The sequence below is a fragment of the Moschus berezovskii genome, chromosome 8, assembly GCF_049115385.1.
Source record: "Moschus berezovskii isolate FMDL1 chromosome 8, NW_MosBer_1.0, whole genome shotgun sequence".
In the NCBI taxonomy this organism is placed as follows: domain Eukaryota; kingdom Metazoa; phylum Chordata; class Mammalia; order Artiodactyla; family Moschidae; genus Moschus; species Moschus berezovskii.
The window spans coordinates 13,445,731-13,462,309 of NC_142467.1; positions in this window are offsets into that span (position 1 = coordinate 13,445,731).

Sequence of the window (16,579 nt, forward strand, 5' to 3'; positions counted from 1 at the left end):
AACTAGTCATGGCAACAAAGGAAAATTTGATCATTAGTTATAAAAAATGAGAATGCCCAACAATTGTAGAGACTTGGTGGTAGAAATAGGGGTGCTCATGTATTAGCTTTTAATTTTTTATGTATGTTTGGGGATTTCAGGATAAAGTGTTCAATAAAAAATAAGCATGTCCAATTTTAACATTAGGTACCACTCCTGATAATTAAAATGATACTACAGGACATTGTATGAAGTAATGGGAGAGCTCAGAAAATAAAGATAAGATCTGTCTTTCAAAGAATTTAGCTTAATAGGAGTAATTTTCCAGAGATTGTACTAATATAAGAGAATCATTGGAGGTGCTAAATAGTCTATGTAGACAAAGGTTTATCAGCCTTAAAGCAAAATAAATAAGCAAACATTATCTTCAAGAAAAATTCTCAAAGAAATAAGACGAGTTACACTCTTAAGGATAATAAGGATTAGATAAATAATTCAGTTCAGTTCAGTTCAGTTCAGTCACAGTCGTGTCCGACTCTTTGCGACCCTATGAATCACAGCACACCAGGCCTCCCTGTCCATCACCAACTCCCAGGGTTCACTCAAACTCATGTCCATCGAGTCGGTGATGCCATCCAGCCATCTCATTCTCTGTCGTCCCCTTCTTCTCCTGCCCCCAATCCTTTCCAGCATCAGAGTCTTTTCCAGTGAGTCAACTCGTCGCATGAGGTGGTGAAAGTATTGGAGTTTCAGCTTTAGCATCAGTCCTTCCAACAAACACCCAGGATTGATCTCATTTAGAATGGACTGCTTGAATCTCCTTGCAGTCCAGGGGACTCTCAAGAGTAATTAGAAGGGAGCAACAATGAGTGAATAGGAAATGAAAAATGTTACAAAATCAGTTACTGCACAAGTCTGTCTAGAATGGAAGACTTATAACAAAGGAGATTATCTTTGATTATCAAAGGTTCTTAAAAATGATTCTTGAATGAATAGAAAATCATTGAGAAGAGAAGTGACAGAAGAATATGATTTGGGGGTTGGGGGATTCTTTTGCAGTGTATATATAGCTTGGTGCTGAAGCTGAAACCCCAATACTTTGGCTACATGATTCAAAGAACTGATTCATTCAAAAAGACCCTGATGCTGGGAAAGACTGAAAGTGTAAAGATTGACAGAGGATGAGATGGTTGGCTGGCATCACCGACGTGATGGACATGAGTCTGAGTAAACTCCAGGAGTTGGTGATGGGTAGGGAAGCCTGGCATGCAGCAGTCCATGGGGTCTCAAAGAATCAGACACAACAGAGTGACTGAAGTGAACTGACATAACCTGGTTTCCCTAGAGATAGCACAGAGGTCACTGCAGCAATGAGGATAAGGCAGAGCTGGGGCACAGGAAAATTGTGATAATCAGAGCCAGATGAAATAGATCAGCTGGGCAGGTGACGTAGATACCAATCTGTAACTGTCACATTTTGAAGTATATGCCTGCTATATGCTAAGGGTTATACAAGTTCAATTATTTAATAACCATATATTGGATCTGCCTAAAGCTTATGTTGTAAGTTTTTATGATCCCTAGTTTGTACACATGGAAACTGAGGCTCAATAAATTCTCAACAGTTTTCAAAAGTCACCAGGCAAGTAAACAATAGAGCTGAGATGAAAATCTTGACAATCTCTTTCTAAAACCTGTTCCTTTAAAAATTATGCAAAATAATCAAATATCTGTGAAAATAAAAGTGATGGAAAACGGGGAAATGTGATTCATCTCAGGAAGACTGTATTGAGTAGATGGGAAGGATTTTTTTTTTATAGACACCTTGATGAAGAATGAGAGACTCACTGAAGCACACCCAAGTAAAAACAGTCACTAACTCACCTTCCAATTAACTTAATTCTCTGAGGGGCAGATCTGGTTAAATTGGTAAATAATAAGACTTTTGTTTTGATGCATGGAGCATGAACACTGGAATGGTTCTCAATGCTCATTTTGTCCACATTTTCTCCATCCGAAAAGATGCTAGGTAAATATTAGAATCGTATTTTTATTATTATTATTAATTTATTTTATTGTATTGGTTTTGCCATACAGTGACATGAATCTGCCCCGGGTGTACATGTGTTCCCCATCTTGAACCCCCCCCACCTCCCTCCCCATCCCATCCCTCTGGTTCATCCCAGTACACCAGCCCCAATCATCCTGTGTCATGCGTCGAACCTGGACTGGCGATTTGTTTCACATATGATCATATACATGTTTCAATGCCATTCTCCCAAATCATCCCACCGTGCCCCTCTCCCACAGAGTCCAAAAGACTGTTGTATTCATCTGTGTCTCTTTTGCTGTCTTGCATACAGGGTTAAGGTTACCATCTTTCTAAATTCCATATATATGCATTAGTATACTGCATTGGTGTTTTTCTTTCTGGCTTACTTCACTCTGTATAAGAGGCTCCAGTTTCATCCACCTCATTAGAGCTGATTCAATGTATTCATTTGAGGAAGTCTCAACTTATCGTGTGCCTGTGGTGTCCACAGGTCTCTGCTGGGTCCTGTTAAGCACAATTCACCATGAAAGGTAGCCATTCTCACTGCAGGTAGATTCAGAACTATGAATTACTGCTACCATGTGGAAACCAGAGTCAAGAGCTCAAGGGTCTCTTGGAATTAAGTTTATAACCACAAAGAATCACAGCAATTTTTCTCAGTCCTAATAGTCAAAGCATCAAAAATGAGGAATGTTTTTTTACAGTGACCTTTTCATCTTTCTGATCTGTGCTAATGTTGACACAATTCACCAACTTTAACTAATTTTATCTATCATATGTATGTGGTAACTTCCTTTCCAACCAAATTATAGCCATGAGCATTTTAATAACCAGGGGATATTAGGATATGCAGAGGTATGCTATTTGGTTTACCACCTTTCTGAAAATGCATTAGACAAATATGGAAATTTCTCATTTATATACCTCTTTGGAGTTTCACAGTTGTCATCAACAGGGACCAGAAAAGTTATTGCAGACACAATCTAAAAGCAGAGATGAAATGAACCTTAGAAATCTCACATGCTAACCTCTTAAGGCCAGTGGTATGCTGATTAAAAATACAACTAGCTACCTGGGATATTAAAAACAAACAAACCTGATCTGTAGCTCTTGCCTATATCAAACTACCATTAAGGTCGATTTCAAGCTAGGAATATGTGATATCATTGAACTCAGAGTTGGAAAGCAATATGTACAATTGGGCTTTCCAGCTGGTGAGGTGGTAAAGAATCTGCCCGCCAATGTGTGATGCAAAAATCACAGGCTCTATCCCTGGGTTGGGAAGAGCTCCTGGAGGGGAGGAAATTGGCAACCACTCCAGTATTCTTACCTGGAAGATCTCATGGACAGAGGAGCCTGACAGGCTACAGTCCACGGGGCAGGAAAGAGTTGGAAACAATTGAGTGACTGACTGAGCACTCACTCATGCACAACTGGGTCTCCTGATTGATACCAGTGGGGTCCTAATATGTTCATCCTCTTGAACCAATGACACAGACATAGGCTGGTGCCCCTGTGTGGGAACGGCCAGGTGCAGCTGCCTGTTCTTAACATAATTTCTAAGTTACTCAGACATTTCTGGATTTGCGACTAAGTTTTAATGGTTACCTCTTAAAAACTGGCTATGCTTACCAATTTATTTGATAAAATAATAATCCAAGGAAACTTTCTAGGATATATTAATCATATGCTTCCATTTTTTTAAAAAAAGAAATACACTTATATGAGCCCTTAAATTATACTTAATTTTTAAATATGGGAAATTGGGAACAATTAGTATAGAATTGGCAAAACTATACCATGTGAGTATAAAGTAAGGCAAAGTGTGCTAACTAGGTCTTGCTCAGAAGCAAATGGAAATAATTATAGCCATTCAATCCTTAACCTGAGCCAGGGGACAGGGGACAACTGAGACCCAGCACTAAATATTATTACTAGGATTGTATTATGAGCAGGAGTAAAGCCTTAAATATATTACTTAAGAATCTTAAGAGGCCATCTGGTGGGATTAATTAATCCAAAGTTTACATCTGACAGTAATTAAAAATCACCAAGCCAGCGAGATATAAATAGGAATTCAACTGTAATAAAGAGAAGAGAAAGAGGAAGGAAATGGAGGTTATTTGTAGAAAAGAGAAATTCAAAAGGTCAAATTCTTCCAGAAGAATTTAAAGTCTCCAAATTGGAGAGGAATTTTCAAGCACAGACCACAAGTGGCTCCAAGAAGTCAAGGAAGCAAGAACTAAAGCTGACACAGGTGACTTTTCAGGCTATGGATTGGGCTGATTCAGTGATTTCTTGTACTGTGAATGAAGACACTCTGAGCATTTGAGAAATTAGTAATGCAATGTCTAAGGGGAAAATAGTATTTCTAATTATTTAAATGACACTTCTGCTAAGGAGGGGTGGTCATATTGTTGAATTTTACATTACATTCAATAATTTTAATTACTCAATAATCTTGAAAGTTATATACTTTGTTTGTTGTGTTGAGTTGTGCTGAGAGGGAAATAGAGGTTCAGAGAAATAAATTTCTCAAAGCCACACAGCTTATATGCCCAATGCTAAAGCCTGTGTAACTTACTGAAAGTACATTGTAGTAAAATTGCAAGGACTTCCTCTGGATGGAAAGAAAAGAAATCTGTCATTTATAGAGACTGCAGTGAGGGATCATAACTTAAGAATTTGATAAATGAAAGAAAAGAATAACAAAGCTTTTGCTATTTCCTCATTAATGCTGATGAGTGAGGACCTAAAATAAATAGGCATTTATTTATGTGAGAAACTTCATAATTTTAGGACAATATAAAAATATGTAATGAACTCAGGATTGGTGAAGTAAACGAGACAGCTAGGTATAAAAAATGTGATTGTAGAGCTTGGGAGAGAGATTTCTGGAGAGAACAATATAAAGAAGTTCAAGAAAAGGAAATCAAAGTGAGAGCCTAAGAGCAGAAGTCTACATGGCCAGGAATGTCTGATAGTATTCTAGGGCAGTGAGATTAATATTCCATTTAATATTACTGTGTGTAATCCTCTCCCTCTTTTGTTACTCCCAAACCAACCTTCAGTAATAGTCCACTAAAAATAGCTTTGTGCTAGTAAAGCTTTGGGGAAATGAAGAATGCAAAATGTGTTTAGGCTGGTCAGTCTGTAGAAATACTCAAAATAATCACTTAAAGGGGCAGAGAAAATAAACGTAGGAGGCAGGATGAGGTGGGTCCTTTGGAAACTCACTGAAATATTAAAAGAGATTTATAGCATGTGGCTGGGGACTCAAGGAATCGAATTAGAATGCTAAAGCAAAGAGTGACCTCAGAAAGCTGGAGAATACTGAGATATTAAGATATCTGGGTGACACAGAAAAAAGGCCTGACCAAAGTTTATTATCAAACACTGTTGGAAGTTAGTTTCTGAAGGATTGGGTTAATTTTACCTAGTTCTAGGCAGCAGCCCGATTGCTGAGGAGACTTGAGGCTATTTCTGATGATGGCTCCTTTACTAATCTATGGAACTGAGATCTTGAGAAAACTGCCTTTATGATAAATATCACATTTAATACATTTAAAATTTTCTAGTCAGAAATCCATAGCTGTCCATAAAGGTTTCACACTGTATCACTTCAGAAACGAGAGTGAAAGTGATAACACAGATGTAAAGTTATATTACTTCTTTTTGCCCAAAAAAGCAAATTCTCAAAATGACTGTCTATAGATCTGACTATGGCTCATAGAAGCTCTGAAATAATGAACTTTGAAGGCTAAAAACTAAAAATAATTTCCAAAATATTTGACTTTCAAATAAATAGAAGAAATAACTTTTAAAAATAGATGTATTTAGCAAAAGAGTGTTTTTTTTTGTTTGTTTTTTTTTTTTACTGACAGCATCTGTCTTTTTTGGAACACCCCCAGGGCAAACAAACTTGTGATTGAATTAATGGCCGATTCAATAAAATTAATACACTCCTGTAAGTCACATGAAGCACAGGTCCAAAGAACAGATGGCTGAATATATCTACAGACTCACACTGACAAACTACAGATAAAGACCTAATGAAAATGATTAAAATAATTCATAAATGAGTCAAACATCTGCTCTTTTACAGTTAGACCAGTAAGTAACAGAACAGCAAAGCAATCAGTTTTACCTCCAAAATAAAAATTGCATTGTTGAAATCTTCACATTAACCAGATGCTTAAAGAACTCATAATTTTTTTAAAAAAAGTTAAGGAGTGCTCCTTTGCAAAAAAAATATCTAAATAAATAAAAGGAATAGGGACATAAGGTGGTAGCTAATATTTTTTATCTGTATATTTCCAAAATATTCACAGTGGTATATTCTGTACACATTATCCACTAAGAAATAATAATTTTATCTTTTTATCACTTAAAAATGTTCCATCTTTCACAGAGTCCTCTTTATCACTCTTTATGCACTTTACTGACAAACATCAAGTATCTGTTTCTGGATATCAGGTTTGGGCCATTTGGTCAAAGATAGAGGATAAGTTGTTTAAAATATCTAAATGAATTCAAAATTTATTTTCAAAGAAAAAATAAAAAATATAATTTAGGTAATTATGTTTGCAAAGTCATCTCTTTTCATTAACTGTTTAAAATCTCTGTTTAAAAGAACGTAGAGAGAATGTCTCATGACAAACACTGAGTATATCTGAAATTAAATATGGATTTTTTTATTCTGAATTATAATTTTCTATGATAAATACAAATCTGGGTAGAAAGAAAGAATTCAGAGTATACTGAGACAATTTATGACGTAATTTGTTAATTGGTTCTATACATTAGGAGCATTATTCATGCCTCTGGATACCTATGATCTCTATTCTATCAAATTCTGAGGGTCAGATCTTGTTACATTGCTTCAGTTTTCAGTTAAAACATCTTTTAGTACAGGTCAAATCAATTAGCAGGATCCTAAGAAATTATCAAAATCTTTCCAGTTTTACTAATGATTAAAATTTAGTTAACTTTTTCCACACAAGTAATAAATTCAAAATGGCAAGATAATGTATATTTTCTGCCTATTCACCCAAAGAAACACAGTGTTTATAAATATCAACTATTTTTCATGGATATTCAATTACATTTAATAATTTTGTGGCTTATCTCCAGTTCAGTAGGCCTAATCTTATGATATAATATTTTTGAAATTAAACTGCAGTAGGTATCTAAATAATTTAACAATTAAGAATTAACTTAGAATGGGTAGATAGTTGTTTCTTTCAAATAGTGCTTATTAATGTTATTCTATAGAGAGACTGTAACTTTCTAACACAGCTTAAGAGTACATTTAAGAATTTTCAGGGTCAAAAAGTAGAAAGGGACATACAGATAATAATCAGTATCTCTCATTCCATTATTTGCTGTTTATTCATGCTTCAAATTTCAAATTTCATAAAAAATACTCTGAGACCATACAATAATAAATAAATGAAGAGAACACTGAAATCAATTCTGTTAGTTGGTTTCTGCACAAATGTATTTTCCCAAAAAATATGAGACAAAAAAAAAAATTCAAATTTTTTCTGTTTACTGTTGGTATAAACCTGAACAAATAAAGGGAAAATAAAAACTAAGAAGTTAATTTCCAGGCAAAAATAAATGTTTAAATAGGAAAAAATCCAACCTGTATTTTGCTAATTATTATTCAAGTTTTTTCAATTTATTCAATTATTACATAGTTTTTTTTTTTTAATTTTAAAGAAATAATATATTTAGAATGACATTAGAGTTATAATATACTATTGCATTCCTTTTTAATGCAAATTTGAAATCACTGTATACTGTAACTGATCTTGAAAAGGAATTTTTTTAATTAATATTAATAGCACACGATTTAAAATTTGGGGGATAAATATGGATTTCCTACAGAATGTATGAGAAACAAAATTTTAAATATATTTTTCATATTTAGACAATCTTATTAAATAATGTTTCAGATTACAGAAAATATCTTGAATATGGCTGTCAGATTTTAAATATTCACTCAGTCACTTATCTGGAGAGCTCTGACTAGGTATAAAGGCTATGTATTTAAATACTAATTTCTAAAGAGTAATTAGCCTCCAATTAAATGCAAATCAAAACCACAATGAGATACCATTTCACACCAGTCAGAATGGCTGCTATCCAAAAGTCTGCATGCAATAAATGCTGGAGAGGTTGTGGAGAGAAGGGAACCCTCTTACACTGTTGGTGGGAATGCAAACTAGTACAGCCACTATGGAGAACAGTGTGGAGATCCCTCAAAAAACTGGAAATAGAACTGCCATATGATCCAGCAATCACACTCCTGGGCATACACACCGAGGAAACCAGAATTGAAAGAGACACATGTACTCCAATGTTCATGGCAGCACTGTTTATAACAGCCAGGACATGGAAGCAACCTAGATGTCCATCTGCAGATGAATGGATAAGAAAGCTTTGGTACATATACACAATGGAGTATTACTCAGCCATTAAAAAGAATGCATTTGAACCAGTTCTAATGAGGTGGATGAAACTGGAGCTTATTATACAGAGTGAAGTAAGCCAGAAAGAAAAACACCAATACAATATACTAACGCATATATATGGAATTTAGAAAGATGCAAATGATAACCCTATATACAAGACAGCAAAAGAGACACACATGTATAGAACAGTCTTTGGGACTCTGTGGGAGAGGGTGAGGGTGGGATGATTTGGGAGAATGGCATTGAAACATGTATATTATCATATGTGAAACGAATCGCCAGTTCAGGGTCGATGCATGTTACAGGATGCTCGGCGCTGGTATGTGGGGATGACCCAGAGGGAGGATAAGGGGAGGAGGGAGGTGGGAGGGGGGTTCAGGAGGGGGAACACGTGTACACCCGGTGCGGATTCGTGTCAATGTATGGCAAAATCAATCATTATAATATTGTAAAATAATTAGCCTTCAATAAAAAATAAATAAATAAAGGAAAAAAATTTTAAAATTAAATTGAAAATTAAAAAAAATAAAGAGGCTTACAACAGTTTTGATGATTTAACCAAATTAAAGAAGGGAACAAAGCAATTTAGATTTATTAAATGATAACTTTCAATTTTCTTTGTGCTATTCTGTCTGTCTGATTAAAGATTTTCATAGCTAACCAAGCATATAGATAAGGGAAGTGTACATGACTAATATCATTGTGTATGATTATCAGGAATGAAACAAAGCATCAGTAAGTAAAGTCACTGGACTGTGATGAGGCTCATAAAAGATAATGTACATGAAAATATGTAGGTAACTGTGAAGCAACATATAGATATAAGGTGTTATTACCATTATTATATGCAATGGTCAGAGAAATATATCAGCCAAATCTATTAGAGGATGAACAAAATACCCTATTGCTGATTCCCAGGTGTCTTGTATTGGAAACCCTGAGCAAAGTGAGCAACCTGAAAAAAATAACTTTCAGAAAACTCACAGTCCACAATCTCTCTCATTAAAAAGTATGTATATCTTTATTTTGTCACATCTTTATTATATATATATATATATATATGTATATTTTATATTTGGTTATCTTTATAATATCTTTATTTTGTATATTTTTTAAAATGTTTTATACACATTGATAAAGAGTCCAAGATAGAATATTAGAAATATAGAATCTGGCCCTAGTTTTACTTCTAGTTTATTATAGGATGGCAAGAATACTTAATCTTTCAAATCTTGGTTTTTGCAGTATAAGTGTCTAAAATGCCTATTTCACAAAGCTTGATAAAACATTTGAGCAACTACCACTGATCTTGGTATACAATACATTTAAATAAGCATGTTGAAATAGTCTTTAAAAACTTTTTTCTTCTTTACTAGCCTTTTATTAATCAATGTTAAGTTAGTATTTATTCACAAAATTTGCTGGCTCATTAGTCCCCATTTTATCACACACGATATTACCATGTACACTTCTATTTCTGAATATTTTCCAAGGTATCTTGATTGGCAGCACTAGAAATACATGGATCTGAACCTGATGTGAAGAACTGACTCATTGGAAAAGACCCTGATGCTGGGAAAGATTGAAGGCAGGAGAAGGGGATGACAGAGGATGAGATGATTGGATGGCATTACCGATGGGATGGACATGAATCTGAGTAAGCTCTGGGAGTTGGTGATGGACAGGGAGGCTGGCATGCTGCACTCCATGGGGTTGCAAAGAGTTGGACACGACTCAGCTACTGAACTGAACTGAACTGAACTGAACTCAGTTATCCCTCAATAACCAAACATATTTTCCACATCCCTCTGATCAGGGTGCTCTCCTATACCTTATGACATTTTTTCCAAACTTCACTCTGCCAGACCATTGACTCTGCCACTTCCCAACTCACTTTCAGCAGATAACATTTGGACTACTCAGCAGAATAAATAGAAGGAATCCCTTAGAAGAAATGGAGCAGCCATCATGGTCAACAAGAGTCTGAAATGCAGTACTTGGATGCAATCTCAAAAACGACAGAATGATCTCTGTTTATTTCCAAGGCAAACCATTCAATATCACGGTAATCAAAGCCTACGTCCCAACCAGTAACACTGAAGAAGCCAAAGCTGAACAGTTCTATGAAGACCTACAAGACATTTTAGAAATAACAACCCAAAAAGATGTCCTTTTCATTATAGGGGACTGGAATGCAAAAGTAGGAAGTCAACAAACAACTGGAGTAACAGGCAAATTTGGCCTTGGAGCACGGAATGAAGCAGGGCAAAGGCTAATAGAGTTTTGCAAAGAGAGGGCACTGGTCATAGCAAACAACCTCTTTCAACAACACGAGAGAAGACTCTACACATGGACATCACCAAATGGTCAACACCGAAATCAGATTGATTATATTCTTTGTAGCCAAAGATGGAGAAGCTCTATACAGTTAGCAAAAACAAGACCAGGAGCTGACTGTGGCTCAGATCATGAACTCTTTATTGCCAAATTCAGAATTAAATTGAAGAAAATAGGGGAAAACACTAGAACATTCAGGTATGACCTAAATCAAATCTCTTATACAGTGGAAGTGAGGAATAGACTTAAGGGACTAGAGCTGGTAGATAGAGTGCCTGATGAACTCTGGATGGAGGTTCATGACATTGTACAGGAGACAGGGATTAAGACCATCCCATGGAAAAGAAATGCAAAAAAGCAAAATGGCTGTCTGAGGAGGCCTTACAAATAGATGTGAAAGGAAGAGAAGCTAAAAGCAAAGGAGAAAAGGAGAGATATAAGCATCTGAATGCAGAGTTCCAAAGAAAAGCAAGGAGAGATAAGAAAGCCTTCCTCAGCGATCAATGCAAAGAAATAGAGGAAAACAACAGAATAGGAAAGACAAGAATCTCTTCAGGAAAATTAGAGATACCAAGGGAAAATTTCCTGCAAAGATGGGCTCAAAAAAGAACAGAAATGGTATGGACCTAACAGAAGCAGAACATATTAAGTAGAGGTGGCAAGAATACACAGAATTATACAAAAGAGATCTTCACGACCAAGATAGTCATGATGGTGGGCTCACTGACCTAGAGCCAGATATCTTGGAATGTGAACTCAAGTGGGCCTTAGAAAGCATCACTATGAACAAAGCTAGTGGAGGTGATGGAATTCCAGTTGAGCTATTTCAAATCCTGAAAGATGATGCTGTGAAAGTGCTGCACTCAATATGCCAGCAAATTTGCAAAACTCAGCAGTGGTAACAGGACTGCAAAAGGTCAGTCTTCATTCCAATCCCAAAGAAAGGCAATGCCAAAGAATGCTCAAACTACCGCACAATTGCACTCATCTCACACGCTAGTAAAGTCATGCTCAAAATTCTCCAAGCCAGGCTTCAGCAATATGTGAACCATGAACTTCCAGATGTTCAAGCAGGTTTTAGAAAAGGCAGAGGCACCAGAGATCAAATTGCCAACATCTGCTGGATCATGGAGAAAGCAAGAGAGTTCCAGAAAAACATCTATTTCTGCTTCATTGACTATGCCAAAGCCTTTGACTGTGTGGATCACAACAAACTGGAAAATTCAGGAAGAGATGGGAATACCAGAGCACCTGACCTGCCTCTTGAGAAAGCTATATGCAGGTCAGGAAGCAACAGTTAGAACTGTACATGGAACAACAGACTGGTTCCAAATAGGAAAAGGAGTACGTCAAGGCTGTATATTGTCACCTTGCTTATTTAACTTATGTGCAGTGTACGTCATGAGGAAAGCTGGGCTGGAATCAAGATTGCTGGGAGAAATGTCAATAACCTCAGATGTGCAGATGACACCACCCTTATGGCAGAAAGTGAGGAGGAATAAAGAGCCTTTTGATGAACGTGAAAGAGGAGGGTGAAAAAGTTGGCTTGAAGCTCAACATTCAGAAAGCTAAAATCATGACATTCTGGTCCCAGCACTTCATGGGAAATAGATGGGGAAACAGTGGAAACAGTGTCAGACTTTATTTTTGGGGGGACTCCAAAGTCACTGTGGATGCTAATTGCAGCCATGAAATTAAAAGACACTTACTTCTTGGAAGGAAAGTTATGACCAACCTAGATAGCATATTAAAAAGCAGAGACATTACTTTGCCAACAAAGGTCCATCTAGTCAAGGCTATGGTTTTTCCCATGGTCATGTATGGATGTGAGAGTTGGACTGTGAAGAAAGCTGATCGCCGAAGAATTGATGTTTTTGAACTGTGGTGTTGCAGAAGACTCTTGAGAGTCCCTTGGACTGCAAGGAGATCCAACCAGTCCATTCTAAAGGAGATCAATCCTGGGTGTTCACTGGAAGGACTGATGCTAAAGCTGAAACTCCAATACTTTGGCCACCTTATGCGAAGAGTTGACTCACTGGAAAAGACTCTGATGCTGGGAGGGATTGGGGGTAGGAGGAGAAGGGGACGACAGAGAATGAGATGGCTGGATGGCATCACCGACTCAATGGACGTGAGTTTGAGTGAACTCCGGGAATTGGTGATGGACAGGGAGGCCTGGCATGCTGTGATTCATGGGATTGCAAAGAGCTGGACACGACTGAGAGACTGAACTGAACTGAATAATACTTTCTTTTATTTGTACTATTTTTTCCTCCTTCTCCTGACTTAGATTGCAGTATTTGTCTAATCATTTTACCTGTAGTCTAGTGCATAAATTCTCATACTATTTTTAAAATATTAAATTTTTCTTATTGCCAATCTATCATTGGCCTATTTTTTAATATTCAACAAAAAAGCAATAAATGGAAAAATAAAATAAAACACAGGTATAAAATACAAGCCAAAGTTGGTATTAGGTTTAACTAACATAAATTTTGTCAAATCACTATAAATTATCTTCAATTTCTTACATCTGTATCAACAGTCATTAAAAGACAGTTGAATCACCACCATTTCTTTGACACTAGTTGAATAACACTTATGAGTGTATGGCCTCTCCCATCTTTTCAGGGATGTTGATATAGCACTGATTATCCTCTCTCCTGCATCATTTTCCTTCTCTACTAGCTTCTTCTCATTAGCATGTAAGTACGCTCCTGTTTCTGCCTTAGAGCTACTATTGCATACCTCAGCTCTAATTTACAGCAAGAGTTTTGAAAAGCAATCCGCACTAACCATCAAGCTGCCCTCTCCTCCATCTCCCTTTGCAGCTCACTGCTATCCAGCTTCCCTCTCAATCATTATCACTTCACTAGAACTGGTTCTGCCAAGCTCACAAATATCCAGAGTTGATTTCACCACCTGCCATGGGACATTTGGCAACATCTGAAGACATTTCAGTTGTCACAACTGAGGGATGCTACTGGCATCTAGTGGGTAGGGGCCAGGGAAGCTGCTAAACATAACTACAATACACAAGACAGCAACTCTCAAAACAAAGAATTATCCAGCTCAAAATATGTTGAGGGATATTTCAATTCTTTTGTATCTGATTTCTTCCAGGATCTCACACTGTCAGAGAAAATTGAATTCCCGACCAGAGGCTTGGGTGGAACATACAAGTCATTGAGTTCAGCTCATACCCCTGAGATCCAGACGATAACCAACCTGAAGGAAAAAATATCTGCCCCTCTATTTCCTTTCCATCTTAGAGTTTTCTTCTAATTGCTGTTCAGATAGTGGGTAAACAAAAATGATGAAGTTCAACTGTAATGTCCCAAACCAAATACATATTTCATCAATTTTGCTATACCCAGCACACTAAAATCATGAAGTTGTCCATGCCAAACCTAGGTCTTTCCCTCTGATTCTTTCTCTGTTTCATCCCTGCACCTTCCAAATGGGTGCATTGGTAAAGAATCCACCTGTTAATACAGGAGACACAGGGATATGGTTTCAATCCCTGAGTCAGAAAGTTCACCTGGAGGAGGAAATGGCAACCCATTCTAGTGTTCTTGCCTGAAAAATTCCATGGACAGAGGACCCTGGAGGGCTACAGTCTACGAGGTCGCAAAGAAGTAGGACATGACTTAGCGACAGTGTTCCAGCACTCTCCAGATCCTTCATCCCTAAGATCTAATTAGGACATTATGCTCATTTTGTATACATTTGTGTGTGTGTGTGTGCGTGTGCACACACTCAATTGCTCAGTCATGTCTGACTCTTTGCAACCCCATGACCTGTAGCCCGTGAGACTCCTCTGTACATGGCATTTTCTAGGCATGCATACTGGAATAGGTTGCCATTTCTTACTCCAGGGGATCTTTCCGATCCAGGGATTGAACCCTCATCTCTTGCTTCTCTGGCATTGGCAGGCAGATTCTATAACACTGTGCCACTTGGAAGCTTATACATACTTGTCATATCTCAAATCCATTCATTTCTCTTCACCCCTATCCCCAACACCGGTGTCAACAGGAAAGGCAAAGAAGCTGGCCTTTAAAATGGACTGTTAGGGGAAGCACACTGACTGGAACCGCCCACCCTGGCCAGGCACCATAGTAACCATGTGCATGAGTTGTTTCACGACAGCAGGTCGTGCTAAGGAACACGGAACTAATAAGCCTCCACCAAGCGGAAGCGTTCAGGAAAGGTCAGAAGGAGACACCACATGTCCGACCACCTCCCAGAATCCTTCTCTCTGGCATCCATCTTGGCTGAACAAGGCGGCACCACCAGGAAGGACTCTGAGTCAGAATGCTTGGCCAAAGACAGCCCGGAAACTAATCCCGTCACCATAAAACTGGAGACTGCGAGCCACGTAGCAGAACAGTTCTCCTGGGTTCCCTCACTCTCCTGCTCTCTGCCTGGGTGCCCTTTCCCAATAAAATCTCTTGTTTTCTCAGCACATGTGTCTCCTCGGACAATGCATTTCTGAGTGTTAGAAAAGAGCCCAGTTTTGGGCCCTGGAAGGGGTCCCTCTTCTCGCAACAAAACCACTAAGAATCCGGAGTAAACAACCTAAAGGAGCAGTAGATGATTTAGAATTTATCCCAGCACTGATGGTAGCAATCATGGCTTCCAGTATCTCAAGGCTGTGGTGCTTGAGCTGTCCAGACTCACTGAGACTCTTCCCGTGATGGGAATTATCATTCATCATTATTTTGCTATTGTAATATTATTAAAGAAGCCTGCATCCTAGTTTCTTCTGGCAGCCTTTTCCCAGAACATTCTCAAGACTCCATTCAGAGTTGTCTCTGTAAAATACAAAATCTAACCAAATGATCCCTCTGTATTAAAACCATTCAATGGTTCCTAATTTCCCTTTGGATAGCAATCTCTTTACTATGGTTGTACGGTTTTATGATCCAGCACCTGACTAATTCTCTGTTTCATCTTTAACCACTTTCACTCCTCCACAAGCAACACGTTATACTATACCTTTCCAGTCAGACTTTTCTTTTCTCTAGCTCTCCACACACCATTTTACCATATGTTTTCATATAATATGCTCTAGCTGCAATAGTCTTCCTTTTCCCAGGCAAAAATCATGCTCAATTTACAGCCGTTTGACAATATAACTTCAACTGGCCATACTTGAACTCCTAAATCTGGATTCCTTTCCCTTTTAAGTTCTCACAGAACACACTCTACTTCTCTATATTACTTTGTAATATGCATATTGTATGCACACATTTATTTATGTTTATTCCTTCTCCCCTTCCCTCTAGAGAGAGAACCTCTCTGACAGCAGAAATTGAGTATGTCACATTCGCTGCTTTATCTCCTGTCTCTCGTTTACTGTCTGGTATGTGATAGGTGCCGATAACAACCTGACGTGACACTAATGCTGGAATGGCGTTTTGTTCTACCACTGCTACGTATTTGCTGGCACTGTATCTTCCCTTGTGCCTTGCTGTGCTTCTTGTGATCACCATGGACTGCACAAGAACAGCACCACTCTTCCCCGGTAATACTTTCCCTGTGTTTACCCGGTGCAAAAGGAGGAAGGTATGGGGGTGACAAGACTATGCTACGTTCTTTCCATTTTTCACTTAATAGAGCCATGCTTCCTTTTAGAGAAATGCAGAAACACCTCACTTCCTGGCACAAATACCTGAGTCCATGTTGGGACTACATGCTCTTCCTTCTACTTCTAGTGTGTCCCTTA